This window comes from Oncorhynchus masou, chromosome 2 (genome assembly GCF_036934945.1).
Source record: "Oncorhynchus masou masou isolate Uvic2021 chromosome 2, UVic_Omas_1.1, whole genome shotgun sequence".
Lineage (NCBI taxonomy): Eukaryota > Metazoa > Chordata > Actinopteri > Salmoniformes > Salmonidae > Oncorhynchus > Oncorhynchus masou.
Window position 1 is genome coordinate 8061877 of NC_088213.1, and position 20805 is coordinate 8082681.

Here is a 20805-nt window from a genome sequence, read left to right on the forward strand (position 1 = left end):
TCACTACTTAGACATCAGATCTCCTTCCTCAACCAGGCTCCCACTATAGACATCAGCTTCTCAGCCAGGATCCCCAGCCATCACTACTATAGACATCAGATCTGAGCCAGGTCCCACAGCCATCAGTACTATAGACATCAGATCTGAGCCAGGCTCCCCAGCCATCACTACTATAGACATCAGATCTGAGCCAGGCTCCCCAGCCATCAGTACTATAGACATCAGATCTGAGCCAGATCTGGCCATCCCCTAGACATCATCCATCAGTACTACTCCCCAGCCATCAGACATCAGATCTGAGCCAGGCTCCCCAGCCATCACTACTATAGACATCAGATCTGAGCCAGGCTCCCCAGCCATCACTACTATAGACATCAGATCTGAGCCAGGCTCCCCAGCCATCACTACTATAGACATCAGATCTGAGCCAGGCTCCCCAGCCATCACTACTATAGACATCAGATCTGAGCCAGGCTCCCCAGCCATCAGTACTATAGACATCAGACATCAGATCTGAGCCAGCCATCAGTACTATAGACATCAGATCTGCTCCCCAGCCATCAGTACTATAGACATCAGATCTGAGCCAGGCTCCCCTTATTAGCCATCAGAACATACTATAGACATCAGATCTGAGCCAGGCTTTTCTAGGGAGTTTTTCCTAGCCACCGGTCACCCATTGCTTGCTGTTTGGGGTTTTATCCCCACTCAGCTGATGCAACATATAAATAAATTTGATTTGACACACTAAAATCAGATCAAAATCACACTATAGACATCAGATCTGAGCCAGGCTCCCCAGCCATCAGTACTATAACATCAGATCTGAGCCAGGCTCCCCAGCCATCAGTACTATAGACATCAGATCTGAGCCAGGCTCCCCAGCCATCACTACTATAGACATCAGATCCCCAGGCCCCCAGCCATCAGTACTATAGACATCAGATCTGAGCCAGGCTCCCCAGCCATCACTACTATAGACATCAGATCTGAGCCAGGTCCCCCCATCAGTACTATAGACATCAGATCTGAGCCAGGCTCCCCAGACATCAGATCTGAGCCAGGCTCCCCAGCCATCAGTACTATAGACATCAGATCTGAGCCAGGCTCCCCAGCCATCAGTACTATAGACATCAGATCTGAGCCAGGCTCCCCAGCCATCAGTACTATAGACATCAGATCTGAGCCAGGCTCCCCAGCCATCACTACTATAGACATCAGGTCTGAGCCAGGCTCCCCAGCCATCACTACTATAGACATCAGATCTGAGCCAGGCCCCACAACCATCAGTACTATAGACATCAGATCTGAGCCAGGCTCCCCAGCCATCAGTACTATAGACATCAGATCTGAGCCAGGCGTTTGTAGGTCACCCATTAAATCCCCACTCCGATGCAACAATTCGTGATGACCACAAAAACAAAACACAAGAGCGTTATGTCCCCCCTCTCCTCCCCTCTCCCTCCCCTCCCCATTCCTCCCCTCCTCCTCCCCTCTCCTCCCCCTCCCTCCCCTCTCCTCCCCCCCTCTCCTCCTCCTCTCCCTCCCTCCCCCTCCTCCCTCCTCTCCCTCCCTCTCCCCCTCTCCCTCCTCCCCTCTCTCCTCCCTCCCCCCTCCTTCCTCCCCCTTCCTCCCCCTCCCTCCCTCCCCCTCCCCTCCTCTCCTCCCCCTCCCTTCCTCCCTCCTCCTCCCCCTCTCCTCCCCTCTCCTCCCCCTCTCCTCCCTCCCTCCCCTCTCCTCCTCCTCTCCCCTCCCCTCCTCCCCTCCCCCTCCTCCCCTCCCTCCCTCTCCTCTCCTCCCTCCCCTTTCCTCCCCTCTCCTCCCTCTCCTCCCTCTCCTCTCCTCCCCTCTCCTCCATTCCTCCCCTCTCCTCCCTCTCCCCTCTCCCTCCTCCCTCCTCCTCCTCTCCCTCCCCTCTCCCCCCTCCCTCCCTCCCTCCTTTCCTCCTCTCTCCCTCCCCTCCCTCCCCCTCTCCTCCCTCCTCTCCTCTCCTCCCCTCCCTCCCTCTCCTCCCCTCTCCTCCCTCTCCTCCTTTCCTCCTCTCCTCCCCTCTCCTCCCTCCCCTCCCTCCCTCTCCTCTCCTCCCTCTCCTCCTCCTCCCCTCTCCTCCCCTCCCTCTCCTCCCCTCCCCCCCCTCTCCTCTCCTCTCCTCCTCCTCCTCCTCCTCCCCTCTCCACCGTACTCTCTCCAGATCAGAAGTGACAAGAGGAAATCTACTGTTCAGAGTTATTCCAATGGAGCATCATTACATTTACAGAGCTGTTTGTTTCCAGAGAGGCGCTGTGATGGATGGCGTGCTTCGCTGGGCCTCGCTGGAGCTCAGAGCCCTCACTGTCTCACATCAGACAAACTGTTTACAGTGGCGTGCTTCGCTGGGCCTCGCTGGAGCTCAGAGCCCTCACTGTCTCACATCAGACAAACTGTTTATAGTGGGATGACTACCAATTAGACCCCCCCCACCATTATCTACTTACTTCTTCTCTTGTTCTGTTCTTTAAAACTTCCCTCTGAAATGGCCGGTGATGGCTGTGTCACAAATGGTACCCTGTTCCCTATGTAGTGCACTACATTAGACCTGAACACTATGGGCCCCTATATAGTGCACCATTAGACCTGAACACTATGGGCCCCTATATGCACTACATTAGACCTGAACACTATGGGCCCCTATATAGTGCACTACATTAGACCTGAACACTATGGGCCCCTATATAGTGCCTGACACTACATTTAGACCTGAACACTATGGGCCCCTATATAGTGCACTACATTAGACCTGAACACTATGGGCCCCTATGTAGTGCACTACATTAGACCTGAACACTATGGGCCCCTATATAGTGCACTACGTTTGACCTGAGCACTATGGGCCCCTATATAGTGCACTACGTTTGACCTGAACACTATGGGCCCCATTTGGGACACATTGGATGTCTTGCCGGGGTCTTTGCTTTGACAGCTGTTGCTGGATCAGATGATGACGTTGTGGACGTGGAAGGGATGGGTACCTCAGCCAGCCTCAGACACAGAGCCAGGGACAGCCAGGGTTACACAGTGTAGTAGCAGACCTCAGTGTTAGTCAGGGTTACACAGTGTAGTAGCAGACCTCAGTGTTAGTCAGGACCAGTGTAGTAGCAGACCTCAGTGTTAGTCAGGGTTACCCCTCAGTGTTAGTCAGGGTTACACACTACATGTAGACCTGTGTTAAGGGTTACACAGTGTATAGGACCTCAGTGTTAGCCAGGGTTACTATAGCAGACCTCAGTGTTAGTCAGGGTTACTGTACAGACCTCAGTGTTAGTCACCTGAGTAGCAGACCTCAGTGTTAGTCAGGGTTACACCCCTCAGTGTTAGTGCACTACATTGTTAGACCTGAGACACTATGGGCCCTCAGTGTTAGTCAGGGTTACACAGTGCAGACCTCAGTGTTAGTGGGTTACCTGTAGCAGACTCATGGGTCCTGTATATCAGTGTTAATATGGTGCAGACCTCAGTGTTAGGGACACAGTTGGATCAGTGTTAGTCAGCCGGGGTCTTTGCTTTGACAGCTGTGTGCTGGATCAGACCTCAGTGTTAGTCAGTTGTGGACAGTGGAAGGGATGGGTAGCCCTCAGCCAGCCTCAGTGTTAGTCAGGGTTACAGAGCCAGTGTTAGACAGCCAGGGTTACACAGTGTAGTAGCAGACCTCAGTGTTAGTCAGGGTTACACAGTGTAGTAGCAGACCTCAGTGTTAGTCAGGGTTACACAGTGTAGTAGCAGACCTCAGTGTTAGTCAGGGTTAGTAACAGACCTCAGTGTTAGTGGGTTAGTAGTAGCAGACCTCAGTGTTAGTCAGGGTTACACAGTGTAGTAGACCTCAGTGTTAGTCAGGGTTACACAGTGTTGTTAGTCAGGGTTACACAGTGTAGTAGCAGACCTCAGTGTTAGTCAGGGTTACACAGTGTAGTAGCAGACCTCAGTGTTTAGTGTAGTAGCAGACCTCAGTGTTAGTTTACACAGTGTAGTAGCAGACCTCAGTGTTAGCCAGGGTTACACAGTGTAGTAGCAGACCTCAGTGTTAGTCAGGGTTACACAGTGTAGTAGCAGACCTCAGTGTTAGTCAGGGTTACACAGTGTAGTAGCAGACCTCAGTGTTAGTCAGGGTTAGTGTTAGTCAGTGTAGTAAACAGACCTCAGTGTTAGCCAGGGTTACACAGTGTAGTAGCAGACCTCAGTGTTAGTCAGGGTTACACAGACCTCAGTGTTAGTTAGTGTAGTAACAGACCTCAGTGTTAGCCAGGGTTACCTCAGTGTTAGCCAGGGTTACAGTGTAGTAGCAGACCTCAGTGTTAGTCAGGGTTACACAGTGTAGTAGCAGACCTCAGTGTTAGCCAGGGTTACACAGTGTAGTAGCAGACCTCAGTGTTAGCCAGGGTTACACAGTGTAGTAGCAGACAGACCTCAGTGTTAGCCAGGGTTACACAGTGTAGTAGCAGACCTCAGTGTTAGCCAGGGTTACACAGTGTAGTAGCAGACCTCAGTGTTAGCCAGGGTTACACAGTGTAGTAACAGACCTCAGTGTTAGTCCAGGGTTACGTAGTGTAGGACCTCAGTGTTAGCAGGGTTACAGTGTAGTAGACCTCAGTGTTACCTTACAGTGTTAGCCAGTGTTAGCAGGGTTGCACAGTGTAGTAGCAGACCTCAGTGTTAGTCAGGGTTACACAGTGTAGTAACAGACCTCAGTGTTAGCCAGGGTTACACAGTGTGTTAGTAGGGTTGCAGACCTCAGTGTTAGCCAGGGTTACACAGTGTAGTAACAGACCTTAGTGTTAGCCAGGGTTACACAGTGTAGTAGCAGACCTCAGTGTTAGCCAGGGTTACACAGTGTAGTAACAGACCTCAGTGTTAGCCAGGGTTACACAGTGTAGTAACAAACCTCGGTGTTAGCCAGGGTTACGTAGTGCAGTAACAGACCTCAGTGTTAGCCAGGGTTACACAGTGTAGTAGCAGACCTCAGTGTTAGCCAGGGTTACACAGTGTAGTAAGACCTCAGACCTCAGTGTTAGCCAGGGTTACACAGTGTAGTAACAGACCTCAGTGTTAGCCAGGGTTACGTAGTGTAGTAACAGACCTCAGTGTTAGCCAGGGTTACCAGTGGTTAGACCTCAGTGTTAGTGTTAGTAGCAGACCTCAGTGTTAGCCAGGGTTACACAGTGTAGTAGCAGACCTCAGTGTTAGCCAGGGTTACACAGTGTAGTAGCTCAGTGTTAGTCAGGGTTACCTCAGTGTTAGTCAGGGTTACACAGTGTAGTAGCAGACCTCAGTGTTAGTCAGGGTTACACAGTTAGTAGCAGACCTCAGTGTTAGCCAGGGTTACACAGTGTAGTAGCAGACCTCAGTGTTAGCCAGGGTTACACAGTGTAGTAGCAGACCTCAGTGTTAGCCAGGGTTACACAGTGTAGTAACAGACCTCAGTGTTAGTCAGTTAGACCTCAGTGTTAGCAGGGTTACACAGTGTAGTAACAGACCTCAGTGTTAGTCCAGGGTTACACAGTGTAGTAACAGACCTCAGTGTTAGTCAGGGTTACACAGTGTAGTAACAGACCTCAGTGTTAGCCAGGGTTACGTCAGTGTTAGTAGGGTTACAGACCTCAGTGTTAGTCAGGGTTACACAGTGTAGTAACAGACCTCAGTGTTAGCCAGGGTTACACAGTGTAGTAACAGACCTCAGTGTTAGCCAGGGTTACACAGTAACAGACCTCAGTGTTAGTAGGGTTACAGTGTAGTACAGACCTCAGTGTTAGCCAGGGTTACACAGTGTAGTAGCAGACCTCAGTGTTAGCCAGGGTTACAGTGTAGTAACAGACCTCAGTGTTAGTCAGGGTTACGTAGTGTAGTAACAGACCTCAGTGTTAGTCAGGGTTACACAGTGTAGTAACAGACCTCAGTGTTAGTCAGGGTTACACAGTGTAGTAACAGACCTCAGTGTTAGTCAGGGTTACGTAGTGTAGTAACAGACCTCAGTGTTAGTCAGGGTTACGTAGTGTAGTAACAGACCTCAGTGTTAGTCAGGGTTACGTGTAGTAACAGACCTCAGTGTTAGTCAGGGTTACAGTGCAGTAACAGACCTCAGTGTTAGTCAGGGTTACACAGTGTAGTAACAGACCTCAGTGTTAGTCAGGGTTACAGACCCTCAGTGTTAGTCAGGGTTACGACCTCAGTGTTAGTCAGGGTTACAGTAACAGTGTTACAGACCTCAGTGTTAGTCAGGGTTACGTAGTGTAGTAACAGACCTCAGTGTTAGTCAGGGTTACGTAGTGCAGTAACAGACCTCAGTGTTAGTCAGGGTTACGTAGTGTAGTAACAGACCTCAGTGTTAGTCAGGGTTACGTGTAGTAACAGACCTCAGTGTTAGTCAGGGTTACAGACCCTCAGTGTTAGTCAGGGTTACGTAGTGTAGTAACAGACCTCAGTGTTAGTCAGGGTTACAGTGTTAGGGTTACGTAGTGTAGTAACAGACCTCAGTGTTAGTCAGGGTTACGTAGTGTAGTAACAGACCTCAGTGTTAGTCAGGGTTACGTAGTGTAGTAACAGACCTCAGTGTTAGTCAGGGTTACGTAGTGTAGTAACAGACCTCAGTGTTAGTCAGGGTTACGTAGTGTAGTAACAGACCTCAGTGTTAGTCAGGGTTACGTAGTGTAGTAACAGACCTCAGTGTTAGTCAGGGTTACGTAGTGTAGTAACAGACCTCAGTGTTAGTCAGGGTTACACAGTAACAGACCTCAGTGTTAGTCAGGGTTACAGACAGACCTCAGTGTTAGCCAGGGTTACACAGTGTAGTAACAGACCTCAGTGTTAGTCAGGGTTACGTAGTGTAGTAACAGACCTCAGTGTTAGTCAGGGTTACAGTGTAGTAACAGACCTCAGTGTTAGTCAGGGTTACAGAGTAGGGTTACAGACCTCAGTGTTAGTCAGGGTTACGTAGTGTAGTAACAGACCTCAGTGTTAGTCAGGGTTACACAGTGTAGTAGCAGACCTCAGTGTTAGCCAGGGTTACACAGTGTAGTAACAGACAGTGTTACCAGGGTTACAGTGTAGTAACAGACCTCAGTGTTAGTCAGGGTTACGCAGTAGACCTCAGTGTTAGTCACAGTGTAGTGTAAACAGACCTCAGTGTTAGTCAGGGTTACGTAGTGTAGTAACAGACCTCAGTGTTATGGGTTACAGTAACAGACCTCAGTGTTAGTCAGGGTTACGTAGTGTAGTAACAGACCTCAGTGTTAGCCAGTGTAGTAACAGTCCAGTGTCAGGGTTACATGACAGACCTGTGTTAGAGGGTTGGGAAACAGTGAGAGTGTTAGTCAGGACAGACCTCAGTGTTACTAGGACATGGGAAACAGCACCAGAGACTAGGACATGGGAAACAGCACCAGAGACTAGGACATGGGAAACAGCACCAGAGACTAGGACATGGGAAACAGCACCAGAGACTAGGACATGGGAAACAGCACCAGAGACTAGGACATGGGAAACAGCACCAGAGACTAGGACATGGGAAACAGCACCAGAGACTAGGACATGGGAAACAGCACCAGAGACTAGGACATGGGAAACAGCACCAGAGACTAGGACATGGGAAACAGCACCAGAGACTAGGACATGGGAAAAACAGCACCAGAGACTAGGACATGGGAAACAGCACCAGAGACTAGGACATGGGAAACAGCACCAGAGACTAGGACATGGGAAACAGCACCAGAGACTAGGACATGGGAAACAGCACCAGAGACTAGGACATGGGAAACAGCACCAGAGACTAGGACATGGGAAACAGCACCAGAGACTAGGACATGGGAAACAGCACCAGAGACTAGGACATGGGAAACAGCACCAGAGACTAGGACATGGGAAACAGCACCAGAGACTAGGACATGGGAAACAGCACCAGAGACTAGGACATGGGAAACAGCACCAGAGACTAGGACATGGGAAACAGCACCAGAGACTAGGACATGGGAAACAGCACCAGAGACTAGGACATGGGAAACAGCACCAGAGACTAGGACATGGGAAACAGCACCAGAGACTAGGACATGGGAAACAGCACCAGAGACTAGGACATGGGAAACAGCACCAGAGACTAGGACATGGGAAACAGCACCAGAGACTAGGACATGGGAAACAGCACCAGAGACTAGGACATGGGAAACAGCACCAGAGACTAGGACATGGGAAACAGCACCAGAGACTAGGACATGGGAAACAGCACCAGAGACTAGGACATGGGAAACAGCACCAGAGACTAGGACATGGGAAACAGCACCAGAGACTAGGACATGGGAAACAGCACCAGAGACTAGGACATGGGAAACAGCACCAGAGACTAGGACATAGGGAAACAGCACCAGAGACTAGGACATGGGAAACAGCACCAGAGACTAGGACATGGGAAACAGCACCAGAGACTAGGACATGGGAAACAGCACCAGAGACTAGGACATGGGAAACAGCACCAGAGACTAGGACATGGGAAACAGCACCAGAGACTAGGACATGGGAAACAGCACCAGAGACTAGGACATGGGAAACAGCACCAGAGACTAGGACATGGGAAACAGCACCAGAGACTAGGACATGGGAAACAGCACCAGAGACTAGGACATGGGAAACAGCACCAGAGACTAGGACATGGGAAACAGCACCAGAGACTAGGACATGGGAAACAGCACCAGAGACTAGGACATGGGAAACAGCACCAGAGACTAGGACATGGGAAACAGCACCAGAGACTAGGACATGGGAAACAGCACCAGAGACTAGGACATGGGAAACAGCACCAGAGACTAGGACATGGGAAACAGCACCAGAGACTAGGACATGGGAAACAGCACCAGAGACTAGGACATGGGAAAGGACATGCACCAGAGACTAGGACATGGGAAACAGCACCAGAGACTAGGACATGGGAAACAGCACCAGAGACTAGGACATAGGAAACAGCACCAGAGACTAGGACATGGGAAACAGCACCAGAGACTAGGACATGGGAAACAGCACCAGAGACTAGGACATGGGAAACAGAAGAGACAGCACCAGAGACTAGGACATGGGAAACAGCACCAGAGACTAGGACATGGGAAACAGCCCAGAGACTAGGACATGGGAAACAGCACCAGAGACTAGGACATGGGAAACAGCACCAGAGACTAGGACATGGGAAACAGCACCAGAGACTAGGACATGGGAAACAGCACCAGAGACTAGGACATGGGAAACAGCACCAGAGACTAGGACATGGGAAACAGCACCAGAGACTAGGACATGGGAAACAGCACCAGAGACTAGGACATGGTCATTTCTAGGACATGGGAAACAGCACCAGAGACTAGGACATGGGAAACAGAGACTACAGATAGGACATGAAACAGCACCAGAGACTAGGACATGAAACAGCACCAGAGACTAGGACATGTTTATCAAATTGATAACAGAAAACAGATTTTTGGACATGATTAACAACCCCAGAACTAGGAAAAAACAGCATCAGAGTGGACAAGACAGGGAGGACATGTTGAAACAGACCAACTATTAAATCAGCAATCTAAGTTTATTTGCACCAGAGACTAGGACATGGGAAACAGCACCAGAGACTAGGACATGGGAAACAGCACCAGAGACTAGACATCAGCAGTGAAATGGACATACAGCACAGAGACTAGGACATAACCAGCACCAGAGACTGACAAAAAGCACCAGAGACTAGGACATGGTGCACCAGAGACTAGGACATGGGAAACAGCACCAGAGACTGGACATGTGAAACAGCCCCAGAGACTAGGACATGGAAACAGCACCAGAGACTAGGACATGGGAAACAGCAAGAGACTAGGACATGGGAAAAGCAAGAGACTAGTAGAAAAACATTTGAAAAGCACCAGAGTAGCAAGGATCTATACACCTGTTAGTAGCAAGGACTCTATACAGACACCTGTTAGGACATGCAAGGAATACAGACACCTGATTAGGACATAGCAACCAGGCTCTATACAGACACCTGTTAGTAGCAAGGTCACTGTGGTACAGACTGAAACAGCTGTGTGATGACTAGCAAGGCTGTTTATCAAATATACAGACAACAGATTTTTGTTATGATTAACAACCCCACAACTATACAAAAAACATCAAGTGGACAAGACTGTTGTTGAAGACCAACAGAAATCAAATCTAAGTTTATTTGTCAAGGCTCTATACAGACACCTGTTAGTAGCAAGGCTCTATACAGACACCTGTTAGTAGCAAGGCTCTATACAGAAATAAAACAACTGTTTTGAAAAAAGAGTAGCAAGGCTCTATACAGACACCTGGCTCTATACAGACACCTGTTAGTAGCAAGGCTCTATACAGACACCTGTTAGTAGCAAGGCTCTATACAGACACCTGTTAGTAGCAAGGCTCTATACAGACACCTGTTAGTAGCAAGGCTCTATACAGACACCTGTTAGTAGCCTCTATACAGACACCTGTTAGTAGCAAGGCTCTATACAGACACCTGTTAGTAGACAAGGCTCTATACAGACACCTGTTAGTAGCAAGGCTCTATACAGACACCTGTTAGTAGCAAGGCTCTATACAGACACCTGTTAGTAGCAAGGCTCTATACAGACACCTGTTAGTAGCAAGGCTCTATACAGACACCTGTTAGTAGCAAGGCTCTATACAGACACCTGTTAGTAAGACCAAGAGTTGAAATGAATGTATTTCTCTCCCTACAACAAGGGGACCTGTTGTTGAAGACCAACTATTAGAGTTGATATAATATATTTCTCCTCCCTCACAACAAGGGGACAGGACTGGGAGGTTGTTGAAGACCAACTATTAGAGTTGATATTAATGTATTTCTCCTCCCTCACAACAAGGGGACAGGACTGGGAGGTTGTTGAAGAACAACTATTAGAGTTGATATGAATATATTTCTCCTCCCTCACAACAAGGGGACAGGACTGGGAGGTTGTTGAAGACCAACTATTAGAGTTGATATGAATGTATTTCTCCTCCCTCACAACAAGGGGACAGGACTGGGAGGTTGTTGAAGACCAACTATTAGAGTTGATATGAATGTATTTCTCCTCCCTCACAACAAGGGGACAGGACTGGGAGGTTGTTGAAGACCAACTATTAGAGTTGATATGAATGTATTTCTCCTCCCTCACAACAAGGGGACAGGACTGGGAGGTTGTTGAAGACCAACTATTAGAGTTGATATGAATGTATTTCTCCTCCCTCACAACAAGGGGACAGGACTGGGAGGTTGTTGAAGACCAACTATTAGAGTTGATATGAATGTATTTCTCCTCCCTCACAACAAGGGGACAGGACTGGGAGGTTGTTGAAGAACAACTATTAGAGTTGATATGAATGTATTTCTCCTCCCTCACAACAAGGGGACAGGACTGGGAGGTTGTTGAAGACCAACTATTAGAGTTGATATGAATGTATTTCTCCTCCCTCACAACAAGGGGACAGGACTGGGAGGTTGTTGAAGACCAACTATTAGAGTTGATATGAATGTATTTCTCCTCCCTCACAACAAGGGGACAGGACTGGGAGGTTGTTGAAGACCAACTATTAGAGTTGATATGAATGTATTTCTCCTCCCTCACAACAAGGGGACAGGACTGGGAGGTTGTTGAAGACCAACTATTAGAGTTGATATGAATGTATTTCTCCTCCCTCACAACAAGGGGACAGGACTGGGAGGTTGTTGAAGACCAACTATTAGAGTTGATATGAATGTATTTCTCCTCCCTCACAACAAGGGGACAGGACTGGGAGGTTGTTGAAGACCAACTATTAGAGTTGATATGAATGTATTTCTCCTCCCTCACAACAAGGGGACAGGACTGGGAGGTTGTTGAAGACCAACTATTAGAGTTGATATGAATGTATTTCTCCTCCCTCACAACAAGGGGACAGGACTGGGAGGTTGTTGAAGACCAACTATTAGAGTTGATATGAATGTATTTCTCCTCCCTCACAACAAGGGGACAGGACTGGGAGGTTGTTGAAGACCAACTATTAGAGTTGATATGAATGTATTTCTCCTCCCTCACAACAAGGGGACAGGACTGGGAGGTTGTTGAAGACCACAGGAAACTACTACACCTGATACTAATGTATCTGTGTGTCTCTCTTGTTCTCCAGGTAACATCATTGGTTCGGGGATATTCATCTCTCCTAAGGGTGTTTTGGAGCACGCTGGTTCGGTGGGGCTGTCCCTCATCGTATGGGTGTGCGGCGGGGCATCTGCGCCCTGGGGTCCATGTGTTACGCTGAGCTGGGTGTCACCATTCCCAAGTCAGGAGGAGACTACTCGTACGTCACAGAGATATTCGGAGGACTGGTGGGGTACGTGTCTGTTTTATGGCCACAATCCTGATGAGGGAACAACCCAGAAACTTTCCCAGAATTCCTAGGTTCTTTCAGAAATGTCCAGGGCCCGTCTCAGAGGAGAAGGGAAGAATTTAATTCCAAAACACCATATATACATTTTCAGAAATGTTGGTTAATTGACCATTAAAACACATCTAGTGAAAGATATAGAGCTACTATTGTTTCATCTGACCACAACATGGACTAGTGAGAGGACTGGCAGGATTAATCTGACCACAACATGGACTAGTGAGAGGATCTGGCAGGATTAATCTGACCACAACATGGACTAATGAGAGGACTGGCAGGATTAATCTGACCACAACATGGACTAGTGAAGACTGGAGGATTAATCTGACCACAACTTCGGCAAAGTATGATTAATCTGACCACACATGGACTAGTGAGATTTCTGGTAGGATTAATCTGACCACAACATGGACTAGTGAAAACTGGCAGGTTTTCTGACCACAACATGGACTAGTGAGAGGACTGGCAGGTTTAATCAATTTTAGAATAACATGGACTAGTATGATTAATCTGACCACAACATGGACTAGTGAGAGGACTGGCAGGTTTAATCTGACCACAACATGGACTGTGAAAGGACTGGCAGGTTTAATCTGACCACACATGGACTAGTATGATTAATCTGACCACAACATGGACTAGTGAGTTTCACTGGCAGGATTAATGTGACCACAACATGGACTAGTGAGAGGACTGGCAGGATTAATCTGACCACAACATGGACTAGTGAGAGGACTGGCAGGATTAATCTGACCACAACATGGATTGAGCCCCCTGGCAGGATTAATCTGACCACATTTGGACTATTGAAGACTATTAGGATTAATCTGACCACAACATGGACTAGTGAGAAGACTGGCAGGATTAATCTGACCACAACATGGACTAGTGAGAGGACTGGCAGGTTTAATCTGACCACAACTATGAGAGGACTGGCAGGTATTTCCCAACATGGACTATTTAATCTGACCACAACATGGACTAGTGAGAAGACTGGCCCCCTTAATTGACCACAACATGGACTAGTGAGAGGACTGGCAGGTTTAATCTGACCACAACATGGACTAGTATGATTAATCTGACCACAACATGGACTAGTGAGAGGACTGGCAGGTTTAATCTGACCACAAAATGGACTAGTGAGAGGACTGGCAGGTTTAATCTGACCACAACATGGACTAGTATGATTAATCTGACCACAACATGGACTAGTGAGAGGACTGGCAGGTTTAATCTGACCACAACATGGACCCCCCCCTATGATTAATCTGACCACAACATGGACTAGTGAGAGGACTGGCAGGATTAATCTGACCACAACATCCCCCATTTAATGATATTAGACTATTGATTTGCCCCTATTAGCCCCCTATCTGACCACAACATGGACCCCTAGTGAGAGGACTAGGATTAATCCCACAACATCCCTAGTGAGAGGACTGGCAGGTTTAATCTGACCACAACATGGACTAGTGAGAGGACTGGCAGGATTAATCTGACCACAACATGGACTAGTGAGAGGACTGGCAGGATTAATCTGACCACAACATGGACTCAGTGAGAGGACTGGCAGGTTTAATCTGACCACAACATGGATCTAGTATGATTAATCTGACCATCAGCTGGATCTTGGCTGGCTTTAATTTGACCATCAACATGGATCTAGTATGATTAATCTGACCATCAACTGGATCTTGAGAGGACTGGCATCATTGGATCTGACCACAACATTTCGATCAGTGGATCTGGCAGGTTTAATCTGACCATCAGCATGGATCTTGGCTCTCTGGCAGGTTTAATCTGATCAGCATGGACTAGAATGTTTAATCTGACCACAACATGGACTAGTGAGAGGACTGGCAGGTTTAATCTGACCAGGTATCACATGGCAGGACTAATCTGACCAGGACTAGGAGAGGCTAGGTATCACAGGCTCCAACAGGACCAGGCAGGATTAATCTGACTCACAACATGGACTAGTGAGAGGACTGGAGGATTAGGTGATCACAACATGGACTCCAGTGAGAGGACTGGCAGGATTAATCTGACCACAACATGGACTAGTGAGATCACTGGCTTAATCAGGACCACAACATCGACTAGTCCAGAGGACTGGCAGGTTTAATCTGACCACAACATGGACTAGTGAGAGGACTGGCTTAATCTGGACCACAACATGGACTAGTCAGAGGACTGGCAGGATATCATCAGGCTCCAACATGGACTAGTGAGATCACTGGCAGGTTTAATCTGACCAAACAGGACTAGTATGATTAATCTGACCACAACATGGACTAGTGAGATCACTGGCTTAATCTGACCACATCATGGACTAGTGAGAGGATCTGCAGAGAAGAATGGGAGAAAGGACCAAATACAGGTGTCCAACAGGACCAGCGATCACACCCATGAAGACTGGAGGCTGTAATCTTTGCTAAAGGCTCCAACAAAGACTGAGTAAAGGGTCTGAATACTTATGTACATGTGATATTTCAGTTTTGTATTTTTTTAATTAATTTGCTCAAATTTCTAACAGGAATTAATTTTGCTCAGGTTTCTACAAACCTGTTTTTGCTTTGTATTACGTATTGGCTCCAACAGGACCAGAATCAAGCTGCTGTAACAAAATCTGAGAAAGTCACAGGCTCCAACAGGACCGATATCACAGTCTCCAAAATGGACTTTTCAGACATTTAAGCTCCAACAGGACCAATGTGATAGGAGTTTCACTTTTTTTTTTGTTAATGTATATCACAGTTAAGGATGAATTGATCGTATTGTTCCAACAGGACCAGATATTTGCTCCCAGGACTAGGTAGCCCTCCAACAGGACCATTAGCCCCCTCATTAGCCTCCAATTAGGACCACATTTCACCCTATCCAACAGGACTAGGTATCACAGGCCCCAACAGGACCAGATTTCACAGGCTCCAACAGGACCACATATCACAGGCTCCAATTAGGACCAGACATCATCCCCTGATTAGCCCATTTTTTAACAGCAGCCAACATTAGCCCCCATATTAGCCCCCTATTATTAAATGCATCATATTAGAAACCTCAATTTCCCAAATCTCTAGATGGCCCTATTAGCCGCTACAGAAATTAGCCTATTTCCTATTAATCCCCTTAGGAAATTATGCAGTTTTTAGCCCCCTGTATTATTTCTGACATTGTTAGCCCCCTATTTAAGTCTTATTTGCCACCTCAGTATGTTTGCAAGAACTATTGGATATTGGCTGTCAACTAACCATCAGCCAGGATCTTGGCCTCTCCTTTTCATCAGCTGGACCCAAGAGGCTAAGCCATCAGCTGGATCTTGGCTCTCTCCTTTCTATCAGCTGGATCTTGGCCTTCTCCTTTCTATCAGCTGGATCTTGGCTCTCTCCTTTTCATCAGCTGGATCTTGGCTCTCTCTCCTTTTCATCAGCTGGATCTTGGCTCTCTCCTTTTCATCAGCTGGATCTTGGCTCTTCCTTTCTATCAGCTGATCTTGGCCTCTCCTTTTCATCAGATGGATCTTGGCTCTCCTTTCATCAGCTGGATCTTGGCTCTTTTTCTATCAGCTGGATCTTGGCTCTTGATTTTCATCAGCTGGATCTTGGCTCTCTCCTTTTCATCAGATGGATCTTGGCTCTCTCCTTTCAGCTGGATCTTGGCTCTATCCTTTCTATCAGCTGGATCTTGGCTAATTGTAACAACATCAGCTGGTTTAGAATGTTTGCTGTTCACCAACAGGACCAGAGATCAGGCTCCAACAGGACTAGGTATCACAGGCTCCAACAGGACTAGGTATCACAGGCTCCAACAGGACTAGGTATCACAGACTCCAACAGGACCAGGTACCACAGGCTCCAACAGGACCAGGTATCACAGGCTCCAACAGGACTAGGTATCACAGGCTCCAACAGGACCAGGTATCACAGGCTCCAACAGGACTAGGTATCACAGGCTCCAACAGGACTAGGTATCACAGGCTCCAACAGGACCAGAGATCACAGGCTCCAACAGGACCAGAGATCACAGGCTCCAACAGGATCAGATATCACAGACTCCAACAGGACCAGGTATCACAGGCTCCAACAGGACCAGATATCACAGACTCCAACAGGACCAGATATCACAGACCCAACAGGACCAGGTATCACAGGCTCCAACAGGACCAAAACTATCACAGGCTCCAACGACCAGATATCACAGACTCCAAAAGGACCAGGTATCACAGGCTCCAACAGGACCAGAGATCCTCAGGCTCCAACAGGACCAGGTATCACAGGCTCCAACAGGACCAGAGATCCCAGGCTCCAACAGGACCAGGTATCACAGACTCCAACAGGACTAGGTATCACAGACTCCAACAGGACCAGAGATCACAGGCTCCAACAGGACCAGGTATCACAGGCTGCAACAGGACTAGATATCACAGACTCCAACAGGACTAGGTATCACAGGCTCCAACAGGACCAGAGATCACAGACTCCAACAGGACCAGGTATCACAGACTCCAACAGGACTAGGTATCACAGGCTCCAACAGGACCAGGTATCACAGGCTGCAACAGGACTAGATATCACAGACTCCAACAGGACTAGGTATCACAGGCTCCAACAGGACCAGAGATCACAGGCTCCAACAGGATCAGATATCACAGACTCCAACAGGACTAGGTATCACAGGCTCCAACAGGACCAGAGATCACAGGCTCCAACAGGATCAGAGAACAATGGTCCATCAGGAAGACATCATCCTGATGCTCACTTTCGGAGGGGCTGGGAGAGATTGAATATGTCCTGGGCTCGGAGGGCGCGGCTGGGATGCTGTCTGGGCTCGGAGGGCGCGGCTGGGGATGCCGCCTGGGCTCGGAGGGCGCGGCTGGGGATGCCGCCTGGGCTCGGAGGGCGCGGCTGGGATGCCGTCTGGGCTCGGAGGGCGCGGCTGGGGATGCCGTCTGGGCTCGGAGGGCGCGGCTGGGGATGCCGTCTGGGCTCGGAGGGCGCGGCTGGGGATGCCGCCTGGGCTCGGAGGGCGCGGCTGGGATGCCGTCTGGGCTCGGAGGGCGCGGCTGGGGATGCCGTCTGGGCTCGGAGGGCGCGGCTGGGGATGCCGTCTGGGCTCGGAGGGCGCGGCTGGGGATGCCGCCTGGGCTCGGAGGGCGCGGCTGGGGATGCCGTCTGGGCTCGGAGGGCGCGGCTGGGGATGCCGTCTGGGCTCGGAGGGCGCGGCTGGGGATGCCGTCTGGGCTCGGAGGGCGCGGCTGGGGATGCCGTCTGGGCTCGGAGGGCGCGGCTGGGGATGCCGTCTGGGCTCGGAGGGCGCGGCTGGGGATGCCGTCTGGGCTCGGAGGGCGCGGCTGGGGATGCCGTCTGGGCTCGGAGGGCGCGGCTGGGGATGCCGTCTGGGCTCGGAGGGCGCGGCTGGGATGCCGTCTGGGCTCGGAGGGCGCGGCTGGGGATGCCGTCTGGGCTCGGAGGGCGCGGCTGGGGATGCCGTCTGGGCTCGGAGGGCGCGGCTGGGGACGCCGTCTGGGCTCGGAGGGCGCGGCTGGGGACGCCGTCTGGGCTCGGAGGGCGCGGCTGGGGACGCCGTCTGGGCTCGGAGGGCGCGGCTGGGGACGCCGTCTGGGCTCGGAGGGCGCGGCTGGGATGCTGTCTGGGCTCGGAGGGCGCGGCTGGGGATGCCGTCTGGGCTCGGAGGGCGCGGCTGGGGATGCCGTCTGGGCTCGGAGGGCGCGGCTGGGATGCCGTCTGGGCTCGGAGGGCGCGGCTGGGATGCTGCTGGCTCGGAGGGCGCGGCTGGGGATGCCGCCTGGGCTCGGAGGGCGCGGCTGGGGATGCCGTCTGGGCTCGGAGGGCGCGGCTGGGGATGCCGCCTGGGTTCGGAGGGCGCGGCTGGGATGCCGTCTGGGCTCGGAGGGCGCGGCTGGGATGCCGTCTGGGCTCGGAGGGCGCGGCTGGGGATGCCGTCTGGGCTCGGAGGGCGCGGCTGGGGATGCTGTCTGGGCTCGGAGGGCGCGGCTGGGATGCCGTCTGGGCTCGGAGGGCGCGGCTGGGGATGCTGTCTGGGCTCGGAGGGCGCGGCTGGGGATGCTGTCTGGGCTCGGAGGGCGCGGCTGTATTTGGTAGTTAGGATCAAGTCCCCTGTGTGTATGTAATGTTACTCATTCTGATCTAAAGAACTGGTCTTAGATCAGTACTCAGGGGGGAGAGAGACCGTCCACTCTAAACAACTGGTCTTAGATCAGTACTCAGGGGGAAGAGAGACCGTCCACTCTAAACAACTGGTCTTAGATCAGTACTCAGGGGGGAAGAGAGACCTTCTGATCTAAATAACTGGTCTTAGATCAGTACTCAGGGGGGGGAGAGAGACCGTCTGATCTATATAACTGGTCTTAGATCAGTACTCAGGGGGAGAGAGACCTTCTGATCTAAACAACTGGTCTTAGATCAGTACTCAGGGGGAGAGAGACCGTCCACTCTAAACAACTGGTCTTAGATCAGTACTCAGGGGGGAGAGAGACCGTCTGATCTATATAACTGGTCTTAGATCAGTACTCAGGGGGGAAGAGAGACCTTCTGATCTAAATAACTGGTCTTAGATCAGTACTCAGGGGGGAAGAGAGACCGTCCACTCTAAACAACTGGTCTTAGATCAGTACTCAGGGGGGAGAGAGACCGTCTGATCTATATAACTGGTCTTAGATCAGTACTCAGGGGGGAGAGAGACCGTCTGACCTAAATAACTGGTCTTAGATCAGTACTCAGGGGGGAGAGAGACCGTCTGATCTATATAACTGGTCTTAGATCAGTACTCAGGGGGGGAGAGAGACCGTCTGATCTATATAACTGGTCTTAGATCAGTACTCAGGGGGGAGAGAGACCGTCTGATCTATATAACTGGTCTTAGATCAGTACTCAGGGGGGGAGAGAGACCGTCTGACCTAAATAACTGGTCTTAGATCAGTACTCAGGGGGGAGAGAGACCGTCCACTCTAAACAACTGGTCTTAGATCAGTACTCAGGGGGGAGAGAGACCGTCTGATCTAAATAACTGGTCTTAGATCAGTACTCAGGGGGGGAGAGAGACCGTCTGATCTATATAACTGGTCTTAGATCAGTACTCAGGGGGGGAGAGAGACCGTCTGATCTATATAACTGGTCTTAGATCAGTACTCAGGGGGGAGAGAGACCGTCCACTCTAAATAACTGGTCTTAGATCAGTACTCAGGGGGGAGAGACCGTCTGACCTAAATAACTGGTCTTAGATCAGTACTCAGGGGGGAGAGAGACCGTCTGATCTATATAACTGGTCTTAGATCAGTACTCAGGGGGAGAGAGACCGTCTGACCTAAATAACTGGTCTTAGATCAGTACTCAGGGGGAGAGAGAGACCGTCTGATCTATATAACTGGTCTTAGATCAGTACTCAGGGGGAAGAGAGACCGTCTGACCTAAATAACTGGTCTTAGATCAGTACTCAGGGGGAAGAGAGACCGTCTGACCTAAATAACTGGTCTTAGATCAGTACTCAGGGGGGAGAGAGACCGTCTGATCTAAATAACTGGTCTTAGATCAGTACTCAGGGGGAAGAGAGACCATCTGATCTAAATAACTGGTCTTAGATCAGTACTCAGGGGGAGAGAGAGACCGTCCACTCTAAACAACTGGTCTTAGATCAGTACTCAGGGGGAGAGAGAGACCGTCCACTCTAAACAACTGGTCTTAGATCAGTACTCAGGGGGGGAGAGAGACCGTCTGATCTAAATAACTGGTCTTAGATCAGTACTCAGGGGGAAGAGAGACCGTCTGACCTAAATAACTGGTCTTAGATCAGTACTCAGGGGGAGAGAGACCGTCTGACCTAAATAACTGGTCTTAGATCAGTACTCAGGGGGGAGAGAGACCGTCTGACCTAAATAACTGGTCTTAGATCAGTACTCAGGGGGAAGAGAGACCGTCCACTCTAAATAACTGGTCTTAGATCAGTACTCAGGGGGAGAGAGACCGTCCACTCTAAACAACTGGTCTTAGATCAGTACTCAGGGGGGAGAGAGACCGTCTGATCTATATAACTGGTCTTAGATCAGTACTCAGGGGGAGAGAGACCGTCTGATCTATATAACTGGTCTTAGATCAGTACTCAGGGGGGAGAGAGACCGTCTGACCTAAATAACTGGTCTTAGATCAGTACTCAGGGGAGAGAGACCGTCTGACCTAAATAACTGGTCTTAGATCAGTACTCAGGGGGAGAGAGAGACCGTCTGATCTATATAACTGGTCTTAGATCAGTACTCAGGGGAGAGAGAGACCGTCTGACCTAAAGAACTGGTCTTAGATCAGTACTCAGGGGGGAGAGAGACCGTCTGACCTA

At 49.9% G+C, this 20805-nt stretch overlaps 1 pseudogene; it reads left to right on the forward strand.

Moving 5' to 3' along the window:
- Positions 1-20805, forward strand: part of LOC135553429 (asc-type amino acid transporter 1-like) — a 118605-nt pseudogene that overhangs the window by 13286 nt on the left and 84514 nt on the right.